Source organism: Argiope bruennichi, chromosome X2 (assembly GCF_947563725.1).
Source record: "Argiope bruennichi chromosome X2, qqArgBrue1.1, whole genome shotgun sequence".
In the NCBI taxonomy this organism is placed as follows: domain Eukaryota; kingdom Metazoa; phylum Arthropoda; class Arachnida; order Araneae; family Araneidae; genus Argiope; species Argiope bruennichi.
In genome coordinates this window covers 105,790,418-105,803,306 of record NC_079163.1, presented here as the reverse complement: position 1 = coordinate 105,803,306, position 12,889 = coordinate 105,790,418, and the positions used below count along the sequence as shown (strand labels likewise).

General features: G+C 27.4%; 1 protein-coding gene across 3 annotated transcripts in view; it reads left to right on the top strand.

Moving 5' to 3' along the window:
- Window positions 1–6,902: 6,902 nt before the first annotated feature.
- Window positions 6,903–12,889, top strand: part of LOC129960963 (neuropeptide S receptor-like) — a 227,087-nt gene continuing 221,100 nt past the window's right edge. For all 3 annotated transcript variants that reach the window (XM_056074743.1, XM_056074742.1, XM_056074740.1), the window contains exon 1: window positions 6,903–7,095. The gene's annotated coding sequence lies outside the window, so the exon portion shown is untranslated. The remainder of the gene's footprint in view (window positions 7,096–12,889) is intronic.

Here is a 12,889-nt window from a genome sequence, read left to right as displayed (position 1 = left end):
TGTTACGTTCTATTATTCCATTGAACAAATCTGATGATACTGTTAGCAAGGATATTCATTTCTTTAATGGTAGTTGTTCCTTCTTAAATAAAAAAGCACAAAAACATATTTTTACGAAAAAAAATCTCATAGCGAGTTGTTTATATTTGATTTTGATTTTTTTTACTACAAAGTAGGATATTTCTTTCCACAATTATTTAATGCATATAATCAGAGATATGATTCGTAATTATTGAGCAAAAATTATCGGATAATTCTAAACATTATAAGCAGCTTTTTAAGAAAACTCCATTTCTTATTCACGTGATAAAAATTATCTCCAATTGATTATCTTTTAATATGGCCGCATAACACCACTTCTGTTTACAGAAGAGAAATTTTTATGCAGACATAATATTAAAACTAAAGAGGAACATTGCCTTCAATTATGTTATACCGATAAAAATGATTTTGCAGGAAAAATTTATTCCTGCAAAACATTTATTTCAGTTTGATTCAAAATATATGGCTAAAAACGAACTGTTTTAATCTAATAAAAATGTATCACTTTTTCTTTAAAGCAAAAGAGAAGTTCTAGCATTTATTTTATAAAACCTTATAACAGCTTGTTTTCAAATATCTTCAAACTCCCTCTACCTATTCACAAAATATGCAAAATAAGTCATCATTAATGTTTGCTGAATTATCGTCTCCTAGTGAATGTTTCAATTATTTAATGAACAAAGTTTTAATCCTTTTTCGATTTTTATGATCTATGCGAATTTATATGCGAAGTGAGAGTGCGAGACGCCTTGAAGCTGTTTATTCATTTGAACTAAATCGTAAACCACTCTTCCTTCTTAATCTCTGAAGTAGACAGAAAACACTTTATAGGAATTGAAACTTTATAAATCCCCAGCAATAACAATTTTGTTGATTGTAAGTATTTAGGAGAGCTGAGTAAGAAAATTTGATAAATTGGGAGCAAAAAGAATGAGGAGGAAAAAAAATCTTTAAATGGTCAAATGTTTCTCAATCAGACAGTTGATCCTTCTGGTGTATATGTTTTATCTGATTAGTGTCAATTTAATCTCCTGAGACCAATGAAACCAGACAGGAAGTGATTATACGACGTAGAAAGAAGTACGGAGCGACCAAAGGAAGTATGCAGAAATCTCTTCATGCAATCATACGGGATTGCTTGATATTGGAAGAACTTTGGCAGATTACGATGTTGGGAAGACCAATAAAGTCCTAAAAGCATATGGAATGTTATAAAAGCTTTATAGCTTAGCTAATAAGCCGCTTTAGAAAAATATCCGTATGGTATACTAAACAAAAATGTTTAATTTCAGAACGATCGTTCTTCTGCAAATATTTATTTATTTTATATTTACTTCCGTCTCTTTGCATTTAGTTATTTTGAGTTTTTAATAGAATTTTCGAGGATATGTCCTATTCTATTATTAATATATTCTAGTGAAGCCAAAATGGAAAGTTCAGTTTAATTAGACTGCAGTCAAGTTTTGAAGGTACATGGAGGCTATTTTGTAATATTCTTCTTTTTCAATTTTGAATGTTTGCTATCTAAAGACAAAGGCTCCTGAACTGGCATCACACACTCCAAACTTTGAATGCGAAACAATCTAAAATCGTTTCAACCATAGCAGTTGTTATCAAGTTACTATACAGGGGATCTCTTGGGGAATCCGATCATGAAGGCCAGATTATTCCACCAGGACACGAAAACTCTAATAAATGAATCAGACTCAAAGGATCATGTACGATGATGTGAAAAATTAAAATTTACTCTAATGAGGTTTTTAAAGAACATTCCATTGTTTGAGCATCTTGCATTAGAATGTTAGTTGGAATTTCAGTAACTCGCAAGGTTGGAAGCTAATGTAGAAAATGTAACAAAAATGTAATGTAATATAGTACGTAAAAAATTAAAATATTGTCCAATAAATCTTGTCGACATTAAATAATATATTTGTCTTCCGCTATGTATAAGTGTGTAAATAGATGAAAAATAGTTGTATTTGATGCCTCATTTCATCCATTCAGCTCATTCATTTCGTAATCTCCCTAATTATGATTTTCTAATAGAAATAAATTTCATTTATTCATTTTAAAATGATAAAAAATAATCTAGAAACGCATAATAATGCTTAATATTTCAATGACATTGAATTTTTATTTCTTCAAAATTTTAATTTTATTATTAATCAATATGAATGATGAATAGCATTGATTTTATGTTTCAACCACACAGATTTAGATTCTCCTTTTAAATTTCTTGTATAAAAAATATACACATAGAAAGTATTTCAATTCTTCAAAAAATTCAAAAAACGAGATTTTGACAAAACGAGAATTCAAAAACGAAATTTCAGACAGTCCCTGAGTTAAAAAAAAAAAAAAAAATAGAATCATGCTTGTCTGTCGGCCTGTGAACACGACAACTCAAAAAAGCTTTGAGCTAGATGGGTAAAATTTCGTATATGGTTTTACTCCAAATATGAAAATTTCTATCGACTGTTCAACGAAATCGATTAAAAAATCTGCCTATCCGGTTATCCGAATGTAAGTTTACACGATAACTGCAAAATAAAGATAGATATATAAATAAAATTTAGTACACAGATTCAACATCTAAAGTGCAGTTATATGTCAAATTTAGAACCAAATAAATCAAGGTGTGACCGTCTGACGATTTATTCTTTCATAAGCTAATAAACGCAATAACTCAAAAAGACAGTGACCTACATATAAGAAATTCAGTATATGATTTTGAAACTGCAATTGTAGTTTTGTGTCAAATTTTGGCTTTAATCGGCTTAAAGAAGACCAAAATAGACTTCTGTTATTTAGCCAATAAAATGATAATAGATCGCACACTGACAGGCTCTTTCGTATCTATTGTTTGGCAAAGACATAAGGTAAATATTACTAAATTACATTTGATAAAGAACATAAAATTTTTGAGGAGATCATTTCCGCTTTTATGTATTTCCAATAAAATTATTGAATTATTTTGATAATATTTAATTCTGTAGTTTATCAATTGCTTTAGTGGATTTGAAGCAAATGCAATGAAAACAAGAAAGGAATACTGTTGGACATTTGGAAAAGATCCATACAGAAATTTATTTCGGATCCGAATTTTTATGGTGTCCTTGTGTTTTTCCAATTCCGCGCAACGATCTCAAATAAACAAACAGATTCAAAATCGACCTTTTTTTTTTTTTTTTGGAAGTTTCGTGATTTGTGGTTGGCAGCAACTGCAATGCAAATTTGGCTACTATTTAAACTCGCCTCGTGTTAGCATATTTCAGACAGAATATGAGAAGTGGTTTAAGCTCTTTGGTCGAGGTGCAAGAGAAGTTAGTTGTGTGCAATAGGTTTGTTGCTTCACCATTTTAAGATAGTTTATTTCAGTTCGTTAAAATGTTTGACAAAAAGGATGAATGGTCCGAATTTGTTGACCAAGGTCGGGTAATGTTAACTTGAACTTTGATTTTAACATTTATCGTATTATTTTGATTGCTCCAGTAATGAACACATTGACTTTATAGTTTATCATCAATAAAAGTTATTTTAAGGAAACTGCTTTCAACTTTATGCCTCCTAGACATAAAATGTCACTGTCAACTGTGATAAAATTTGGGTTCAGTTACTCAGAAGAATAACGAATACGATGAAAGTTGCACTCATTTCTTAAATTGAATAATTTTTTGAAAACTGATTTTACAATCGACCTGAAATAACATTTCTAACGTTCCACTATTAAGTAGCATTCACAAGACTGAATTGTTTCTATGGAAAGACTATACAATTAATTTCCAAAGAAATTAAATAGAATATTTGAATACACTTTGAAATCGCTAATAAATTTTCCATGCACTTTATATTAAATTTAATACCAGTATAATTTCGAAAGTGTTTCCTTAGACACTGATTAGTTTTAAAAAAAATTATGATCCTTCTATGTAATTTGCCAGGATTCCTCGCAGTCTCAACAAAAGTACATTCTTTTCTGCTCAAATTCACGGCATTTTTTTCCATTAAAAAGTTTTGTATTTCTTTTTGTATACCTTTAAGAAATAAAAGTATCAATAAAAAAAAGCACCGAATCATTTACAACTAATTGTTGAAAATTATATTAAGTTTCTTGCCCCAGCCAAAATTCTTGTTCAAAAATTCTTTAAACAATCACTTTTTAATATTTAGTGTATTGAATTTGTTTTGCTGACGAAAAAAATGTGCCCGCATTACTTTATAGACTCTTGTTTTAACGTCCTAGCTTTTGTTCTATGTTTCCTTAAATCAAAAGTATGTGAGATCAGTCTGAAAAACCCGCCAGTTATTTTTGAATATTTGTAATAATGCACTTGTTTATGGTATGCTGCTATGTCCTGTTTGGATTTTGTGAGACTGTTATATAACATGTATACATTAAAAAAAAATCCTGTATGAAATGAATTGAACACACATAGGAAATTAGTTACAAGCCAAAAGGGTTTTGGGAAAAAAAAGTTTTCGGAGAACTGAAAAAGAAATAAAAGCCTTTCAATTTGGTAGTTTATCAAATTATTTGTTCAAACTCTTGGATATAAATAAATATTACTTTCTTCCTGATCTAGGAGATATTCTGTGTTTCTACTCCGTCTTTAAATATTGGGGTTGAGATAATATATAACACCATTTTTTAAATTTTAGGAAGAATCAAATCATTGATAAAATCTCTTTAAATGAACAGATTACTTATTTTGCATTTCAAAAACTCCAAATCGTATTGAGAAAATAATATATCGGAATTGAACAAAAACTGCATTATATTCTAACTTGTAAGGCGTTTCGTGAAGAGAATATAAAATTTGAGAAAATAGTAATAAAATTCAAATTTTACGATTATATAAACCACTGTAACTGCAATAATTATAAGCATAGAAGAATAGAACAGTTTTGTAAACAAAAGAAAATTTAATAAAAGGATATTCAAAATTTTCAGCAAAAGTCAGCTTTTCAAAGTGTCGCATGCCTTAACTAATGCCATCTCTGTATTGGCATGTTTTGAAGAGTAACTAAAAGCGGATTCATAATTTTCAAGAATTGTTTCCTTCAGTATCTATTCAAATTGATTTTCAACAGAAATTTTTCCGTTGGTGGGATGCGAAAGTCTGGAGAGGAGTCTCGAATCAGATTTCTTCCTCGTCATCTGATTGTAGTTCAAAATCACGATGTCAGTCCCTAAATATCCCTACTGTTGCTTTCAAGTGCAGCTTTAATGCACCCAAGACTAAAACTCAAGAGCAATTTTTTTGCAAGATTCCTTTTTTGGATATTTGTTTCTGAAATATAAGTTGCATGCCAATTATAAAAAGCATTGCTTTTTGTTTATCTAAATTTCATTAATTTAAATAGAAGCACTTAAGGTAATTTTTCCGGCCTGTTTATTTGATTCACAGTTGAAAATAATTTTTTTATCTATATGTATCGCAACTACTTTGTTTTAATATATTACTTTTATAATTATTTCACCTGATAAATAATTATTCAGTGAAATGGAACTAAGCCATGTATCAATAATTTTATGTTATTACTTATTTTGTTAGTTGTATCTATTCATTTACTATATATACGATACTTACTCGATCATCAATATTTTTCATAAAAGCAATAAAATCAATAAATTATTATTTCTACAATGAAAAAAATGTACTAAAATTTCTGCTAGAATTGTTTGAAATAAACCCCAAAGTAAAACTTAAATACCTTTTCATTTTTTAAAAATCATATAAATTAAAATATAAAAAAATTGGGATTTCGGAAAACATTTTAGAAATAATTTGCAATTATTTTTTTATAATCTCTCTGAATATTGAAACAGAAGAGCATTCAGACCTGATAATTCATTCTTAAAATGCAAATTTCTTCAATTGTTCTTTTCACTGTAATTCAGAATTAGAAGCAGGAAATAATTAGAAAAAGAAACGTGACGATACCACTGCAAAATTTTTGTTAGCTCTTTCAATTAGTATCCTTCTATTTCCACGGTCTAGTATAATAGAATACTTAATTGGTGACAAATCTCAGTCATTTGTAACAGATTTTATAAGAAAACGCATTTCTATCCAAATAACTAACGCTTGAAAATCTTTTCAATTTATTCATAAAATTAATTTAAAATTTTTCTTTCAGTATTCAATTTCTTTTTTTTTAAATAATAGATTATTTTCCTTCAAACGTTACCGCTAATTGTTCGAAAATAAACTCTGGTGTAGATTCACTAGCAGGAAAGACTCCTTGCTTGAAGAAGTACAGGTAAATGTGTTACTGTTTATGATTTATTCAGCGTTCTGATAGAGAAATGATTTAAAAAAATATCCAAGACGTAAAACCAATGAGGCACATCCAAAAACACTCAAAGAGCGCATTTTACATTTGACTTCGTCTCTGAGAAGACACTGTTCTGAAAATCAAAACACCTCGTTACCTTGTCTTTACCTCAAAAAAATCAGTCACGAGTTCATCAGATATACACCAAGGTAGCAATAAAGAACTATAGGAAATTATTCTAAAGGATGCTTTGGATGGATAAATTTTCTTTTACAACGGGAGCAGAAATTCTTTGGAGTTATATATTATCAGCCTCTAGTAGCATTGACTGACATTTATTATCATACGCCATTTCAGCTAAACGTTTTCGATATATTATTCAGATTAAGAAACGTTTATAGTTTTTATGTTTATTAAAGCCATAAGATTTTGTTTGAAACGCCAACGTGTATGACTGTAAATGGACAGTTTTCTACGAAGTTGCAACCGCGCAAAAATCGATGCCGCGTTTCCCGAGGTAAACGGTAGATGACTCTGTAGCAGTGAAGCTCGGACAAAAAGGCCCGAACTCAGTCACTTCTTAGTACCGCGCTGCACACTTCGGTAGCAAAGTTTCCTGTCTCTTCAATCAATTACTTACAAATGATTTTGGTTTTTTCCAACAGTTTTTGAAACAACGTGACAACTTTAGCCGAATTTAAATGAAGGGAAACTTCTCCGTGGAGTCGGAAACTCCTGAATTTTGAACTATGAAAAAGTTTGGAAAAACATAAAGTAAGGAAACTTCAAAACTTTTACCGCGCACGTAACAGCGAGTTTTCTTCTCAGTATTATGGAGAATATTTTTTATGTTTTGATATAAAATTATTTTCTACTTAAAAAGCGTTGTTGTTAAGCGAATTAATTGAATTATGCGATGGAATTTTTATATAAATGTTTTTACATTGAAAAAGTTAAAAAACAATTCAGTTTCTTTGTTGGAATTTCAATTGGGTTTTGTTAATTAAATTTTTGAAATTAGAATTAACTGTATAAACGAAATTAAAAATATTTTTATTTAATCACCTATGTACAGAATGCGATAATTTGCAACTTAATAGTTAATTAACTAATTTGATTTCTGAAGTTAATATATTTGTCGGAAGCATTAAATAGGATTTTATTCTTCAAAATTATTATAGTAATTTTAAGCTGTTATTTAAAAGTATTAATTTTTAAATGAATTGAAAGAAATACAAAATATTAATTTTAATTTGATAAGAATATATAAAATATAATTTGTTTTGATTTCAACTAATTTCAATTTCAATTGATTTTATAACTTATATTCCAATCTTGATTTTGAGTATATATTTGTATCAAAAATGATTTATGGAAATCGTTTTTTTTTTTTTTGGAAAGAAGTTTATTTTTATATACCGATTCATTATCACTGTAAAATTTATAATAGTCGCTTAGTTTCGCTTAACGTTACGAAAATATTGGAAACTTATTTTCCAATATTTTATATCTTATTTATAATTATTATTGTTTAATTATATAGAATATTTTTTTAACTGAGATGATAAAAATTCAATTCAGTAACTTTCATTTCGTATTTCCGAAATATCGGATAAATAAATTGCGACTGTGATGTGAAAATAAATTCAACCGATTTAAACAATTTAAACTAAAATTAATTTTATAAATTAGATTTTATTTTAATTTGTATTGTATATTTTCTTATTAAAAATAATTTATTAAAGATGTTTATAGAGAAAAGTGCATTTTTAAATATTGATTAGTTTTCACTATGCTGCGATTATTTTTTGAAATGGATTTTCTAACTTTTTCGGGCCTAAAATTATATGCCAAAAATTATGCATACAGCTTTTTATACTCAATTTTATCAGTTTACTTATACTTAAAGTTTGCCTCATAAATTTAACTATTGAATATTATTAAACATCTCGTTTCTTACATGCATAATTTATCGCATAAAATTTCTTTTATTAAAAAATAAGTTGTGTTCAATACATTAAATCTTGTTGTTTGGGTACTAATATTTTTATATTCTATTTATTGTATATGTATGGTAACAGGTGTTCGGTGAATAAAATATAACATTTTCTTATAGGATTAATATTTTTGTGTGTGAATATAAATTTGAATATATTTTATATTTGAAAGTTTCAATTTATTATGTTTAACATGCTTGAAAGTCGCAATTGTATTTTTGTTCTAGGTTATAATTAAATGATAAAATCTAATTTTGAAATATTTTTTATTTAAATATAATTTATTTTCTCCGCCTGCTCAACTATTAGAGGAATTTTGGCTTTATCTTTTCTTCAGATAAATGAATCGCGCTTGATTTACTTGGATAAAAATTTTAAAATTAAATTTTCTATTAAAATTTTAGTACTTAAAACGTTATAAATATTTTCATCTACAATTCTCACTTAGATTCACCAACAGAATAAATATATTAAATAAAGATTAAAAACACTTTAACAATTTACCATCATATTGATCAGCAGTATGAATGAAAAATCCAATATTCAAAGCTTCTAACATTACATAGTCGTTCACAAATTATATTCTTTCATTGTAAAAAAAATTAAATCTCTGATTCTTGAGAAAATTCTATTCCCGTCTATGCTTGCTTCCCAACATGCATCTAAAAAGATGTCTCCTCAAGAGATTCTAAACTTTGTTTTCTCTATCTAACCAGCGATAATGAAATACGCTTTTCTGTCAAAAACTCCTTCCAGTAAAGAAACAACATAAGTGTGCTGATCGGCATAAATACTTACTCATGAAGCTCTGACAATTGAAAGAAGAGCAATTTCGGAAATTATCGTGTTTATCTAAATGGATTCGCAGTTGTCGATGACCGATCACATTCATCAGTCTCTATGACTTCCTGTTTTCATGCCAACGATGAAATAAATGAATATTCAGGAAATACTGATCATGCAATCGCTTCATGCAAAATTTACAGCATATACTGAATACTTGATGTAAGATGTTAAAGTATCATTAATGCCTGATAAAATTCAAGCCAAGCGTATTAGTGGGAAATTATTGGATCAGTTTTTTCGTCAAAAAAAAGAAAGCGCTATTTGTCGTTTTCGTAGAATATAGTCCGCTTATGCGTTTAGTATGCTAATGAATATTTTCTAATTCTTATCCATTTTATCTTTAATAAATAATCAATTTACTTATTGAAATCTTATATTTTTTAGCACATTGATTATTTGAAAAAAATAAATGTCGCACAAATAATTATCAAAATCTGTTGGATGTATTGTGATTGATGTAATTAAGGGTTTAAAATGAAATGTCTTTAAAAATCATAACATTACAGCCATTTTAAATGCATTACACATTTTCTGAATCATATTTTAATAATGTGATGTGAAGAATTGTCTAGTTTAAAATTAAAAAAGATTATCAAGTTTCATTTTTTTTGTTCAATATTTATATATGAATTTTGTTGAAATTATAAGTATTACATGTTTCTTTCTTGTTATGATTTTTTGTGAATTGACTCTTTCTAGTTTATACACAGCTCAATCTTTATATTTGATATCTGAGGAAAGTCCCATACGTATATTATATATGTAAATTAAGAATTTTGTCTCAGTCTATGTATTCATTTCATTACTATTAAAATCTTAACTAACATAATTAATTGGGTAATTTATTTTATATTAAATGTGTTTTTAATGTAATTATAAATTATTTAATTGAATTCATTTTAATTTGGTGCAATGAAATATTGCAATTAAAATCAAAGAAAATTTGGCAATATACATTTTATCACCTGGTTATATAATCTAAAAAAAAATTATACTGTCTATTCTTCTATCTTTCTATTACTTTTTGTAATTTATATATTATGCTAAAGCCTTTATCAAATGTTTGACTACAAGAAAGGATAAAAATTCTTTTGCCTAATGAGGCGTGAAGCGAACATGGATGATAGAAAATTATGTCCTTACTATTCTGAACATTGCGATATTTGTGGACTTGAGATTAAAAATTACTTTGAGACCAGGTAAAATTTCCGATTAAAAAAAAGTTAATCAAGGAAGTGTTTAAAATACTTTCCAACAAGTATGTGTACCAAAATGTTGGTACACTTACATGTTAAATGGATGGCAATTTCCAGTATATTGGCTTAAATTGAATGAAATAATTTAAATGATCACCAACTGCTCATACTAGTTTTAAAAAATACTGCTGCCTGATCGTTTATCTGATTATTTCTGATATAATTCGCGGTATGTAATACAGTTCATGACGATAGGTATTAAAAATCATCATTTAAATCAAAGATGGATTTTTTGTTGGCTAATATTCTGTCATCATTAATATTTAGATTAATTTTTCATTCTTTTTCAAGTTTTTCAAGATGTATTGATTAATTTTAATGATTGCGATGTAGGAATTTACTTATTCTTTTCTGTGATTCCGTTTCTTGTCTAATAAAATTAAATGATTTTTAAAATTTCACTTCCACAGCATGTAAACGTAGTTTATTAATTTAATTCATTTCCAAAGTAATTACGTTAAGAGTATCGAATATTTTTTGCTCCCACGGGCCAATATAGCCTCTTTCATAATTGTAAAATATAGGAGCAACAGGTTTTAAAATTCATTATTTCAAAGATTTTGTAAAGCAAAGATTCCAGAAACCATTTCTGCAATATTATGAGTTAAAAGTAGGTAACCAATTTACAGTAATAAAAGAGACATTTTTTTCCCACCGTTCACGGAGTTAATCTGTTTGAGTATCGCAATTTCTATTCATGATTCTCTCTTTATTTAAAGAAATTTTTAATCGTATAATTTAACATTTAGCACCTTTAATTTTGCATTTTTGTTCAAGATATATTTCATTATAAAGTTTCTTTTAATCGCGCGAAAAGTTTTTAATTGAAATATCTGCCTAACATTTATTTTATCTTGCATTCCTGATATAATTATAAATATTGTTGATTTTTATCATAACTTCACTTCATTATCACTTATTTTTTATTTAATTATACACATTCTAGTTACTTATTTAACTAAATTTTGTATTATTAAATGCATAATGAAATTGATGATAGTTTAAAATATATCTTAACCCACTGGAATCAATTAAAGGAAAGATCTGTGATCGACTTGGTTTAAAAAAATTTTGAGAGAATTATTAAACATTTCATTTCTCTTTAATTTCACTGATCGTAAATTTGGTGCCATGAAATAGAAAATAAGAACGCCAAGAAAAATTTCCATATCCAAGCTCTATTACCAAACTCCTTGTAATATCAATTCCTAATTAAACTTGAATACATCATGAACGTCAGTTGAATGTAATAAGTTTATTTAATAATTCTGTTTAAAAATAATTTAGATTTTGAGTTTTCTTGTTGCGAGTCTTTGTAAAGTATTTCTATTTGAAATTAATAGTAACGATGGAAGTCAGAACTCGTATGAAGCTAACAAAATCGCAATTTAATTTATTTTGACAATTAAGATTCAGATTTAAAGTATCGAATATAAAATTGGGAGGGAAGACGAAAGGTGATTGAATAGTTTTTTCTAGAATTGTGAAGATTAATACTAAAAAAAAAAAATATGTTCACATCCTTTCTGATATTATTAGCTGGTTATTAAATCAATAAGTTGTATGTATCTTGATTTAAGAGTGAATATAAATAAATCCGATTTTGTTTTTAATATCTTTTTATGAAATTTTCTGCGAGTTCCTTTTGAAGAGATGTTAGAGTAAAGAGCCCTCAATATGACCGTCTTTTTAGCATTTAAGTTATGTTCTTTTATATTTTTAATTCTCTTTGATTAAACTTTCTTTAATTTGTTAAATCTTTTTCTGTAACTGTATTAAAATTTACATTATGCTATTCCAGGCATTAAATAAGGAATTATTGAAATTATTCGCCTTATTATTATAAATCAGAGATAAAAATTAAAACAGTGACTTGTGGTATGAATACATTTTATCGCACATCTTTAAACCCATTTTTAGTCCAATCCAAACAGATGCTTTGCGGATATTATTATGAAAAATATTTCAGATATTCATTTTAAGAAGTAAAGATTTCTTATTTTTCTTTCGGAAATATATTTTTGCTCTAAATCAGCAATTGATTTATTTTGAATTTGAAAAGTTTTAGCAAGTTTTACTTTTTGGTATAAATGCCTGGCTAAATTTGAAGAAAAATTATCACTTCATTTTTTGAAGACATGGAAACACTTTTTAGACTTTTATATAATTTCTGTGCCTAGTTATTCGAAGCAAATCAATATTTTCTACTATACTGGTGAAAGCATATAGTTCAAAGATGTTTCCATTTTTTATCATACAACTCAATGAAATGGTAACTTTTTTTGTGAAATTATATTGAAACATAAAACTTTGTTGTTCATGCATTTCCATCATTGCTTCGTTTCATGCATTTTCAGAAGCTTACAAACGGTTCGATTTATATTGGAGTACAGATGTGTCCTATAAAAGACTTTCCCCCCACATTTTCAACTCGTTTAGGAAAATGATGAAATTTGAATGCAGTGATAA